General features: G+C 43.5%; 1 long non-coding RNA gene and 1 pseudogene across 5 annotated transcripts in view; one reads left to right on the plus strand and one right to left on the minus strand.

The window, feature by feature from the left end:
• The window catches only part of LOC307180079, a 104582-nt gene that overhangs the window by 10207 nt on the left and 81538 nt on the right, over positions 1-12837 (plus strand). The gene's annotated exons all lie outside the window — the stretch shown is intronic.
• On the minus strand, positions 7064-8363 carry LOC307180866 (melanoma-associated antigen B10-like; annotated as a pseudogene). The gene has a single exon. The product of its transcript is annotated as a melanoma-associated antigen B10-like (transcript).

Here is a 12837-nt window from a genome sequence, read left to right on the forward strand (position 1 = left end):
CTAGGTATCCCAGGATGGAATGCAGACTATGACCAAAAAAAAAAAAAAATCTAGCTGTTTACAAACGTATGAAATAACATCAATGAAGAGTATGGGGAAAAGGAGTGCTGACCTAAGTAACTTTGGAAATGAGTGGATACTGTAAGACTAAAGAAAAAAGGAACTGTATATAGATACTGTATTCTAGTTGGTAAGGTTCTTAGAAGAGTATGGGCTAACAATCTGAAATCAATATACGTGTATACTGGGATTGAGTAAATAAGTATACGGATAGTTGGAGCCAATTTTCTCACAAAGGTAAGCAGGGGGGAAGGCTAGAATGAATCAACGTGATACTAGATTAGAGTTGGAGACATCAGTATGACTCATGTGTACCTTAATATAGATACAAATGGACAGATGTATAAATAATTATAGATATATATGGGTACATGGGCTAGTATACAGACATTTTCTAAGCTCTATCTTCTGAGAGGGCTTAAAAGCAACAAGACTCTAATAGCAAGGGAACAACATGAGTGGGAAAATAAACCTAATACTGTATTATAACCCAAAGTATAAAATAAATACCCATAAGTCTACATTGCTATATATAAGTGACTGAATGAATAAATAAATCAGAGAGAATAGAAAAATCTTATGTAGAGAATAATTCCAAATAATTTATATAGCTACTCCACCCTCAAGGAGGCGGGGCATAACTCCCCACCCCTTAAGTGGGCTGAACATAGTGACTTCTTTCCAAAGGGTACTGTATGGAAAGGAGGAGGAAAGAGTAACTGTACAGTGGAGAAACTTGACAAACACTACCTTAGGTAGGTGAGCAAGGTGATATCATCAGTTGTTAAGTCATGTTGATAGTGCGCCCTTGATATAATGTGATGAAAATGGCACTTTATTCCTGAGGCCTTCCTCTTAAGAACCCATAATGCCAGTCTAATCATGAAAAAAATATCAAAGACATCCCGATAGAGGGGACCTTCTGCAAAATACTTGACAAATACTCCCCCAAATTGTCAAGATCATCAAAAATAAGGAAAGTCTGATAAACTGTCACAGTCTAGAAGAGCCTAAGAGAAGTGATGTCTAAATGCAATGTGCTATTGTGGGTGGGATCTTGGTCCAGAAAAAGGACATTAGGAAAAAAATGAAGGAAAACTGAATGAAGTATGGACTCTTGCTACTAGTAAGGTATCAATATTGGTTCAATAGTTGTGACAAATTTATCATACTAATGTAAGATATTAAGAATAGGGGAGAGTGAGTGCTGTGTATAAGGGAACTCTCTGTACTACCTTTGCAACTTTTCTGTAATTAGAAAACTATTGAAAATGTTGAGAATAGCTAACACAGAATTTAATTTTAATGTTTAATTCAATCAATCTGGAGTTATTACAACAACTTGGACATCACATATCAACTCCAGTCATTTTTTTAATTTATTTTTTTTTACAGTAGGTCCTTGTTGGTTATCTATTTTAAGCATAGCAGTGTGTACATGTCAATCCCAAACTCCCAATCTGCACCATTTGCAATGATTCTCTCCACCCAGTCTGCAAAATGTTTACATACCTGGTGCCAGCTGCCTACCCCAGAGAGTATCTGGTGACAACATAGACTACCGAATACACGTTTGCCTTATGGCTGCAAAGAACTCAGGAACCAAGGGAGGCAGTCTAAGGTGGGGATAGCATCTAGATTATTTTTTAATGTTCTAGCCCCAACTTCAGTGCTGGAAGGGCTCTGTACACAGAAGAAATAGCTTTTGTCATCAGGCATCAAGAGAGCTTTCAGCCCTGGTACACTGGCAAGGATGCACAGAACCACCAGAGTAGTGAAGAGATGTAGGTTTCCCAGAATTCATTAATATTATCACTGCCTGACAGGGGGTGAGCTATCTATACTCTGCCTGACTGACAGTGAGCAGGGGAGATTCTAAGGTAGGGAGGGGTATCAGGCAAGCCTCTGGTCCTTTCATCCAGTAGATCTACCCACTCAGATGGCTTTACAACTTTAAGCTGGTAATGATTCATAGATTTTCTAAGCTTTTTCATGGAAGTTGGCCAGGACCCTCCAAGATTCCCCATGTTCTGTCCTTCTGTTTCCTTTTCCACTATCTGCCGAACTCTGAATTCAGAACCCTGACTGCCAGCCTGCCCTGGGCTATCAGGACTTGGTTTAGTATGTGGCCTCTCTCATGGATTCTGGAAATTTCTTTACCAGCCAGGCCTCCTGGTGCTCCTTACTAGTTGAGGATATCCTGTCTAGACTCTTCCTGGAGATCTAGTCATTCTAACCAAATCCTTGCTTCTTAAAGTAATTGAAAAGAATCTTATTGACATAGAGTTTTAAAACATGTACCCAGAGATATCCCAGTACTCAAGATACCTTACAAAAATTCTGCTTTGTATGGATGAAGAATTAATTAATGAGGAATTATTTTTTGAGTAAAATAATTAGAAAATCGAAATACAAAATAAAATAACATTGAGGATATATATTCACATAAAAGATTGATCAACATTTAAAGTTTATCAAATAAAATGCTTGTGAGTTTATGATATTTATATACATTAATATGTGAGAGTAGAAATTGGTACAGTACTATTGAAACAGAATAGCAGTGATATTCATAAAAATTTACAATCGATACACTATTTCCACTTCAACCCAATGTTCATTTCTATGTCTTTCCATAAGAAAAAATACACATTTGCCCAATAATTTATATTTAACGATGTTGGTATCAGTTCTATTAGTTATAGCAACAAATGGAAAACAACTTATGTGCCCATCAGAAGGAGAATGGTTAATTTAATTATGGCACATACACACTTTAGAATTATTGGGGGTAGTTAAAAGACTGAGATGGATCCATATGTGCTTTCACAGAAAATCCTGCGCTCATTTCGTTAAGTGACAGGGATGAGAGGCAAAACAATATTTATATCATTATCTATGTGTGTTAAAAAACTCACGTTGAATTTTCGTACTATATCTATGTAAGAAAAAAGCCCAGAATATATTTTAATATAATATATAAGCATTGAAAAATTATGGTTACCTGTGAGTAAGGCTGAATTTTGGAGGATGAAATAAGGAATGGGATTTGGATTCATCCATATTTTTGTAGCATCAAGAATATATGCAGTATTTCTATTGTAATTAGTATATTTAAGTAAGACGGACAACAGAAATAATTGTAGCTGTGTGTTATTCAGATAAAGTATCTGTTAGCAGAAATGTAGGACGAAGCCGGAAAGCTGAATGACAACACTTCAAAAGTTTCTCTCTCCTACACATAAAGCTTGCCTTGGTTAGCCAGTGTCTCTGCTGTCACGTGACCCAGGGATCCAGGCTGCTTCCACCGTATGGATCCAAATCTCAGCACAGGTTTGCATATTTGCTGCTTAATTGAACAGAAAGCATTGAGGTAGCACACTGTCAAATGCCTTGGTCTGAAAAGGACAAACATTGTTTCTGTTCATATTTCAGTGGCAAGGGTAGTCACAAAACCCTTTCTAATACAAGTGGACTGGACGATACAGTCTTGCAATCTCTCCACAAACAGTTAATGGAGTAGGAGATCATCAGTAAAGTACAACGCTTACAATTTGTATACAAAAGCCCTCTTCATTCTTGGAGAAGTTTCTGAGAAGGCAAAAATTGCCTTGCAACACTCCAACTTTTTCTAGTGTCTGCTATGTGACAGGTGTTTTCAGATACAGGCTCACACCAGTTTCCTAAAGGACACTGTAAATCTCAGCAGGGAAGTGTCGGTCACCTTTTGTCACTAAATAGTACCTTTCTGCACTTACCTTTACAGTAGTCTCAATACACTGAAACTTTTCTTCTTCTTTTTTCTGCGTGGTCAAAAATCACAGCTTGTGAGCCTCTGCTGCCCATCACCTGATGAACATGCCTGAACACTTGTACAGGTGTCTTTAGGCACACTGGAAAACCAGGGTTTTCCTCTTGGGCAGATACAGGCAAGAGTCAGGAAAATGATGGTCAATTTTTTTTTCTTATCAAAGGTGGCATGTCCACCAGGGAGATTATGTTCTATATTGTTGGTAGACTGAATAATTGCTCCATGAAGATGCCCATACCTTATCCCTGAAACCTGTGAATATGTTATGTTACATGGCCAAAGGCACTTTGCAGATGTGGTAAGGTTATGCAAGCGACTTTAAGATAAAGATATTATACTGGAATACCTGGCTGGACCCCAGGTAATCTAATGACATGACCCCTTACAAGCAGAGAACCTTCTCTGGCTTGCTGCAGAAGAGAGATGTGGCAGACAGGGAAGTTCAAGAAATGCCAAGCGTGAGGAAGATTCAAAGTTTAATTGCTGACTCAAAATATATGGGCCCACATGTGAGGACGGGGGAGAGGTCTGGAGAAACTATGGCAGCTCCAGCTGACAGTCAGCAAGAAAACAGGGCCTTGGTCTTATTATCACAAAGAACTGGGTTCTGTCACAACCTGCATGCTTTTGGAAGGAAATTGTTCCCAGAACTCATGAGGAGAGGTCTGGCAGCTGAAAGCTTGACTTGGGCCTTGTGAAACCCAGAACAGAGAAACCAGCAGACGCAACTTGGATTTCTTACCCACAGACATGTGAGAGAATAAATTTGTGTTGTAAACTGCTAAATTTGTGGCAATATGTGGAATACTGGCATAAACTTCTGGAAGGGCTACAGGGTCTGTTAGAATCCAGTCTAGGCAGATGGTTGTGACACAGTGACTTCCTTGGTCCTTCCTCATCTACCATTTAGAAGGGAGGCTTTGGTTCTTTGCCACTTAGTTAAGCTCACTCATCAGTGTACCGATTCAGTGGCCAGTCTCAAATAAGTCAGCAGATTAAATTCTCTTTTCTTTCTAACATTGTCTGCTTTCTAAAACCTTCTAACTTCAGGTTTATCTTGCAAGAACCTGTAGATCCTGTGCCTAATCTACTCACAAGCCAATTTGGAAAAAATTTTGAAAGTGTGGTGGAAGCACCCAGAGCAGATGAGCAGACTTCTAAACTTCACCTCCAAAGTAAACAACAGTGGTTGGGGCTGCTGCTAGAAGAGAGATTCCACAGTCAGGGATGGGACAGATGGGATGTCTGCAGGGAGTTGGAATGCTCTAAATCAGGGGAAAGGTGGGTGATTCTGGGTTTTCTGTTCCACTGGGAGTAGAGTGCAGCCTTATAAAAGGAAGCAGGGGAGAGCTGGACAGCAGGTTAGGATCCAGATGTGGGCATGAGGGCACACTGGGGAAAACCCAGGGGAAGAGCGATGTAATTCGGAAAGGACTGGATCTGGTCCCATGTACCAGCACTGGGTAGAATCAGCCCTAAAAGAACCCTGTGGATAGGGGCAGGAGAACGTTAGGCAAATGCAGGCCATAGATAGTCCTCACTTGGTGTTTAATTCTCATTTTCACTTTATTAATACACCTGGGTTTAGTACATTGGCTGCAGATAACTTCTTTTTTTTTATTTCCCGGGAGACATTGTGGAGTAATGAGAAATGAATTAAAAGATAGAAAGTTGGCCTCAGGCTGGGAGGGGTGGAACAGTGTGGGCTCTAGAGGAATTCAGACCAGGGTTCTGGTCCCAGCTCTGTCACTTACAAGCCAGGTGAACTCAGGAAAATTGCAAAACGCTATGAGCCTCAGAGTCTTCATCTGTGAAATGGACTTGATAAGTAGTCCTCTTGCTCTTGCTTCACATATATCATGTAAATAGGAATGTTGGAATGTAACTTATGCAAGACACTGGCACACTCTCTGGCATTTATTGGGTTTTACTAAACTTTAGTTATTACTATAATTATTTTCACCCTAAAACCTACTAACCTCCCCCTCTGGTTTATTTTTTTTTCAATCCAGGAAATATCATAGAATTTGTAGCTCTCTAGGATATGGCATAAGAAATCAGCCAATATGTTGCTTAGCATGTTAAACTAAGTTACTTGCTGTATAAATTTTCTTAGGATATATTATTTATTACTGGTGTGGGGGATCCTACCCAGTTTGATGCAACTCAAAATTCCTGAAATTTGTGTCAAAGGCTATTTCCATCCCTCCCTTATATCTTCCCTTCCATCCAAAACACTTGTGTTTGCAGTTACTTTACCTCCATCACAAATCTAGTTCTAGCTTAGAGTTTACCAAATTACATCCCAGATAACCTAATTAAAATGCCCATCTATTGGATGGACTATGTCTCTCCCAGCCCAAGGCAAAGATTGCCAGCACAGTGGCTTCTGAGCATCCCGCCTCATATAAGTATCACGCTTACTTCTCAGACACTCCATTGTTATAATGTGCACAAATCACCTATTTTTTGGACTGTGTTCCCCCACACTGGAAAAAGAGCACAGGCCCTCTTCCACTTCCGCCCCAGGTGAAGATCGCTCTGCTTTATACATGGTCTTGAAGCAACTGCTAAAAGCAGCTTTTCATTCCAGGCTTTAGTCTCTCAATCTGAGACACATCATCTGAGATTTTAGTCTCTGCCTACCACTCAAACAAACTCATCTGACCGACCACCCAGCTTAATTAAAATTACCTCCCACTGAAGGGCTTGCAGTTTCCCAAGGTTTCAAACCCCTTTACCATGGGATATTTACATTTCACTACAATTAAAACCCCCAAGTCCTCACACCATCTTTTGACTTGTCATTTTAGTGGTAGGGAATATCTTACAATATTCCTAACGTCATAGCTGCTCCAAGACTTTAAAATTCTACTTTAAAATTCTATGGGCAGGAATGGTTCTTGTTCATCTTAGTATTCCCCATACTAACAGGGAGCTTTGCAAAGATTAGATGCTTAATTATTGTTAAGGGAGAAAAAAGTGGGCCACTGAAAAAGAGGTCTAATTTATTACAATATTATTTCTCCAATATTAATAATAATAAATATTATTATTACAATATTTATTACAATATTATTTTATTTTTATATATATATCATGTTATGAAATAACAGACCAAAAGTGATAAATGAAGCCAAGAATTTATCATCTTTTATTTATTTCTTGACCCCAACTATTACATTGTTGAGTTTTTCACATTTCCAAGGAAATGCCTCGTCTATTGCCATGTTATCTTATTCCAAATTACTAAATAAGGTAGAACTTTTCCAATTAGTTTTACAAAATAATAAAACTCTTACTCTTAAATCTCATTCACAGCCATCAGTGTTTGAGCAACATCACTCATAGATTTGGATTATGAAGCTACTTAAACCTTCTACTAAAAGGAACAATATTTTAAAAAATTATCCAAGTTACTACATAGAACAGAAACACAAATATATGTTATACACTATGTTGTCTGCAGCCCCACCCCAACCTTCTACTACTTAGAATGTGGACTTCTCTTTTTAACAACAAAGTGAAGAATCTGCCTCAGACTCTATTGGGGTGGGAGGAGCTGCTGGCTATGGCCCTGGAGCGCACGCTGGCCAGGGCAGCAGTGCCAGCCCTGGCTGCAGCCCTGGCTCAGGCTCTCTCTCCCTCATCTCTCAAAGCCCCTTCATACCAGGATGGGAAGGCCCTGGGGACCGTATCATGGATCTTGGCCACAAACTCCAGCACTTTCATCTTCCCGGTTTCAGTGTGGGCTCTTGGGCCCCACAGAAACTCATAGCACAGAGGATCGCTGTTGGGCACCTGGCGGTACTCCAGGTACCTTTCCCGCACTAAATCTTTGGTGATAAGCTTCCTGGGCTCCCCAAAAATGAAGTGCTTCCTCCCCTCATATAACCCCATCCCATTCAATATTTGCCAGACTTGCTCCTCAGTGGCACAAGTGCCCTTAGTCAAGATCACACCCAGAACAGCCATCAACAGGCCTGTCTTGGGAACCTCTTTATCATCGCTCAGGTTTGCATCATAGCTTGGTTCTGGCTTGTTGACAAGGACATAGATGTGCCAGTAGGGATCCACTTCCTTCAGGTCAAGGCCAAAGATCATTTCCAGGTGCTCAGAAGCTCTCTTGAGGATCTCAAGGAAGTGATTCCTATAAATCTGGATTATATTTCTCAGCATATCTGCCTTGGTAATAGGCTCTTTCATTTGATGCTTGTACAACAGGTAGTACACCAGTATAACCACCTTCTCATCCATATGGCCTCTGTAGATGGGCTCAGTGTATGAAACAGCTCTGGCTCTCTGACCCTGTGGATTGCAACATGACCAAGCAATAGGTGAGTTTTGGGAAATAGCTTTGCAATGAGGAAGAAGACGGAATCTCTTCTCCCACTCTCACAGTGGCCTGAGCACCTACCAGATCCTTGGGCTCGTCTAGGGCCTGGCAGCGTTTTTCTCAGGCACAGAGCTTACTCTTCTGACCCCGAGGCATGATGACTTTCAACAAAAGCAGCAGGCAAGTGGCGGGTGACTCAGTGACCTAAAGGAAAGAGGATGAGATTGCTGGGCCACTTCAACAGGGAGATACATACAGGCTTGGCCTCTACTGAAGGCCGCCTCTGTAGGTTTCCTTGAGGGCACTGTTCTAGGAGCCCACAGAGTTCCTATTCTCTAATTTGCCTCTTCCCTGAGGACCCTGTGGAAATAACTAGGGTGTACCTTAGCTCCTACCTACCAAATCTGCCTGGGGCTCACTGGGGCTTAGAGCAGTGGCTCTGTTCCGAGTTAACGAACAGAGTGTCATCACTTCACTTTTGGCAAGCCCTGGGGTTCCTGTGCTCTACTGGTCTGATGCTGACCCCTCATTTCAAAGTCCTTATCACTCTGAGACCCCAGAGATGGAAATGAGCAGAACTTCATTATACCACACTTGCCTGGGAATGCACAGGGAAGAGAACACAGAGCTCCGTGGGACCCTCTCTATCCTTGGATGATTAGCTGTCTCAGTCCTCACTCAGTGACCTTACTTTCGCTTCTGGTAGGGCCTAGGACTCCTCCCTCTGCTGACATGAGACCTATGCTCTCAGAGCAAGGCCCTCAAATCCTGAAAGTTCTGAGGAGGAGGTTAGGGAGGCCTCAGTCTAACCTATCTGCCCCAGGTACCCTCGGAGCTAATGACATGGATAGGATTCTCTGTGACCCCCACTGTTCTGAGGCAGGTGGTCCCCCCGGCCCTCACTCGGGATCCTCACACTGACGGTTGGAAAAGCTTGGATTCCCTCCCTTTAATGACCATGAGGCTGCTGTCTCAGACCAGACTTCGTCTTGCTGAGAGTGCCCGAGGAGCACACGAGGGGATGCCTCGGCCTCACCCCTTACGGGAGGCTGCTTAGGGCTGACGGCGGTGGTGGGGCTTTGCAAGGCCCCCTTTGTCGGGGGTGGGAGTTCCCCAAGACCTCACTCGGCGCCCTCGCTGTAACAGGCCGCGGGGCCTGGGAGCACCTCCCCCTGACGCCATGCCATCCTCCTCCCATTCTCGAGTGTTCATTCCCCCCGGAACACAAAGAGACAGATGTCGCCTCTACCCCCATTAGGGCCTGGGACCCGTCTCGCTGTTGGTCTGAAGCTGACACCCTGCTCCGCCCTCATCCCCTCAGGGGAAATTTCAAAAATACTTAACAGGTCGTTCGGTCAGATGATTGCCATCCAGGTTCTCTCAGGGCTGAGAGCAGGGTGGAACTCTCTGGGGACACCTTTAATCTGGACTGGCCAGTCCCCTCAATCCCAACTCTGGGTCTTTACCGTAATTCCACACAGAGCCTGGAGCTTTTCCCTGGACTGACGTGATGCTGCCTCCTCAGACACCACAGGCAGAAGTTGGCCCACGTCACATCCTTACCCCTACCTAGGCCCCTCGCCGCAGCCGGCAAAAGGGGTTTGGGCTCTGCGAGGCCACCTATGCGCTGGAGCGGGTGGTTCCCTCAGACTTTGCCCAGGGTCCTTGCCTTTACTCCTTTAGGGCCTGGGACTCGTCCCTCTTCTAGTTTGAAGCTGACACCCTGGTCCCACCGCCCTCACCTGCCTTAGACCTCTCAGAGGGAATTTAGAAGGTTCTCAGAGGTTGCTACATTCCTGCTTGGTTTCTTTAAGGGCTGATAGCAGGAGCGGGGCTCTCTGGGAGCCTCTCTAGTCCGCGACGGGCGGTACCCTCACATCTAACTCAGGATCTTTCCTGTAATTCCAGGCAGAGCCCAGAGTGCCTCCCTTAGCGTACAAGACACCGCTCCCCTCAGACCTATGCCTTCACTTCCCTGAGACCCCAAGGCAGATATCAGAGTGCACCACTTCCGGCCAGCTTTGCCTGGGGTCTCCCAGGACTGACATGGGGCGAGGGGGCGGGGTTCTATGGGTTCAACTTTGTTGTACGGGTGGGGATTCCCTTGGAATTCACATAGGGTTTTTTTTTTTTTTAATTCCTGCCTGATCCTGTGTATCCTCCCTCTGGTTAACTAGACTGAAACCAAGGCCCTCCATACATCGCTCTCCAGGTTTCAAAGGGTGAGGTGAAGGGACTTCTTGAGCCTCATAGCCATACCGGGGTTTCCCAGAGCTGACACCAGGAGCAGGCCACTCTGCTGCCCACATGTTCTGGGGTTCCTTCAGAATCAAACAGAATTCTCATGTTTACTTCTGTTAGTGCCTGGGACCCACTCTCCATTGAGCTGACACTCAGGTCCAATGCCCTCAACTTTCTGAGTCCCCAGAGGGGAAATGCAGAAGGCACTACTTTAGGAAATCCCTGCACAGAACTTGCCAGGACTGAAAGCAGGGGTGAGGCCCTGGGGTCCACTCTTCTGGGGTGCGGGGTCCCCTCAAACTAAATCAGGGACCTTACCTAAACGTCAAGCAAGACAGGAACTCTTCCCTCTGCTGACCTGATGCTGCCCACCTCAGATCAAAGTGTTCACATCCCTTAGACACCAGAGACAGAATTCAAGGGAAGCCATTTCCAGCCACGCTTTCTGGAGCTTCCCAAGGCTGACAACAGGGATGGGCCTCTGTATGGCACCATCTGTTCTGGAATGGCTGGTCCCTCTGACCTCATTCAGAGTCCTCACCTTTAATTTTGTTAGGGCCTGGGTTTCCTCCATCAGCCAGCCTGAAACTGACAGGCTGGTCCACTGTCCTCACTTCAGAGTTTGATTTTACTATATTTACTACAGATCACTGTGATGATTTCAGGAATGGCTGGCACAGAATTTTCTTTTTTTACTTTTAATTCAATCAAGTTAAACCATAAGAGTTATTACCATAAGAGAGATATAGCTTTGGATTCCACATATATCTGTCATCCACCGTCCATTTAACAAGGAACTACACAAACTACATGGTTCTCCATCTACCCTGTAAATGTTTGCATTGTGGACCAGCCCCCTACTCCAGTCAGTATCTGGTAGCAACACAGACCACCAAACAGAGCCAAAGTACTTCTGCCCTCTGGTGTGCAAAGAAATCAGGAACCATGGAGGCAGTCCAAGCTGGGGATAACACCAGAGTTGTTTTTCAAGGCATGTCTATACTCAGCCCTTTATTCCCAGAGTCACTGAGGTAATTAGCCTTAGGGAATTCCTCCTCCAGTTTCCCCCTCCTTGCAGCTGCACACCCCCTTCTACTCATTAGTAATACTTGCCCAGTTAAAACCTGACCTGGATCACCAACCAATTCCATCCACTTGCATAGCTTCAGCCTCAGCAGTAGGAGGGCCACATACATGGGGAGAAATAGTCGTCTCCGTCAGGCATCAAGACAGCTCTCGGCCCTGGTACACTGGCAAGGGTGCACGGAACCACCAGAGTAGTGAAGAGATGTACCCTCCCAGAATCCGTCAATAACGTCACTTGGTGGATGACACAGATCAGCTAGCTATACTCTGCCTGACATTGGGGAGGGGCATTCTCAGGCGTGCCTCTGGTACTTTGATCCAGCAGACCTTCCCACTCAGACCACTCTACAACTTCAGGGTGGTAATGATGATCCAGAGATTCCCTAGCCTTTCCATGTAAGCTGTCCAGTACCCTCCACCAGATTCTCCACCTTCTCTCCTCCTTGTACCTTTTCCATCTTTTGCTGAAGTCTGTATACAGGTCCCCGACTTCCAGCTGCCCTAGGCTCTCTGGACTTGTTTCAATATTTGATCTCTCTCATGGATTCTGGAAATTACTCCCCCCATCCCCCCATCACCCCATCACCCCTCCCAACATCCTCCTGTTGTCCCTCACTTAGTGATGTTTTCCTGTCCAGGCTCATTTCCTGGCACCTGATCATTCTGACAGATCCTTGCTTCTCAAAGTAAAGGGAACATTTACTTGACTTATCAGAATTCTTAAAGCGTGCACCTAGGGCAATCGTGGTACTTAAGATATCACTGAAGAAACTCTGCTTTATATGGGTGAAGGACTAAATTAATTTTCTGCTCAATCTATTTAGAAAATAGGGAAATACAAATTAAAATGACAGTGAGATGATATATTTTCAATCAAAAGTTTGACCAAAATTTAAAAATTTGATAAAATACCAATGAGAGCTTAATTTATTCACATACATAAATATGTGAGAAGATAATTTAGTATAGCATTCTTGGAACAGAATATCACCAATATTCATAAAAATTTACTATCATCACACTCCTTCCACTTTAATCTAATTGCACTTTTGTACATCTTTCCTATGATAAAACATGCACATTTGCCCGAGAATTGATGTTCGATGATGTTGATGTCAGTTCTGTTAATCATAGCAGCAAATGAGAAACAACTTGTGTGTCTGTCAGGAAGAGAATGGTTAAATTAATTACAACACATACACACTTTAGAATTCTAGGGCATAGTTAAAAGAGCGACACGATCTATATATGTTCTCACGGAAAGATCCTGCATTCATTTTCTTCAGTGACAAGGGCAAAAGCC

This window comes from Stenella coeruleoalba (genome assembly GCF_951394435.1).
Source record: "Stenella coeruleoalba genome assembly, chromosome: X".
NCBI classification, from domain to species: Eukaryota; Metazoa; Chordata; class Mammalia; order Artiodactyla; family Delphinidae; genus Stenella; species Stenella coeruleoalba.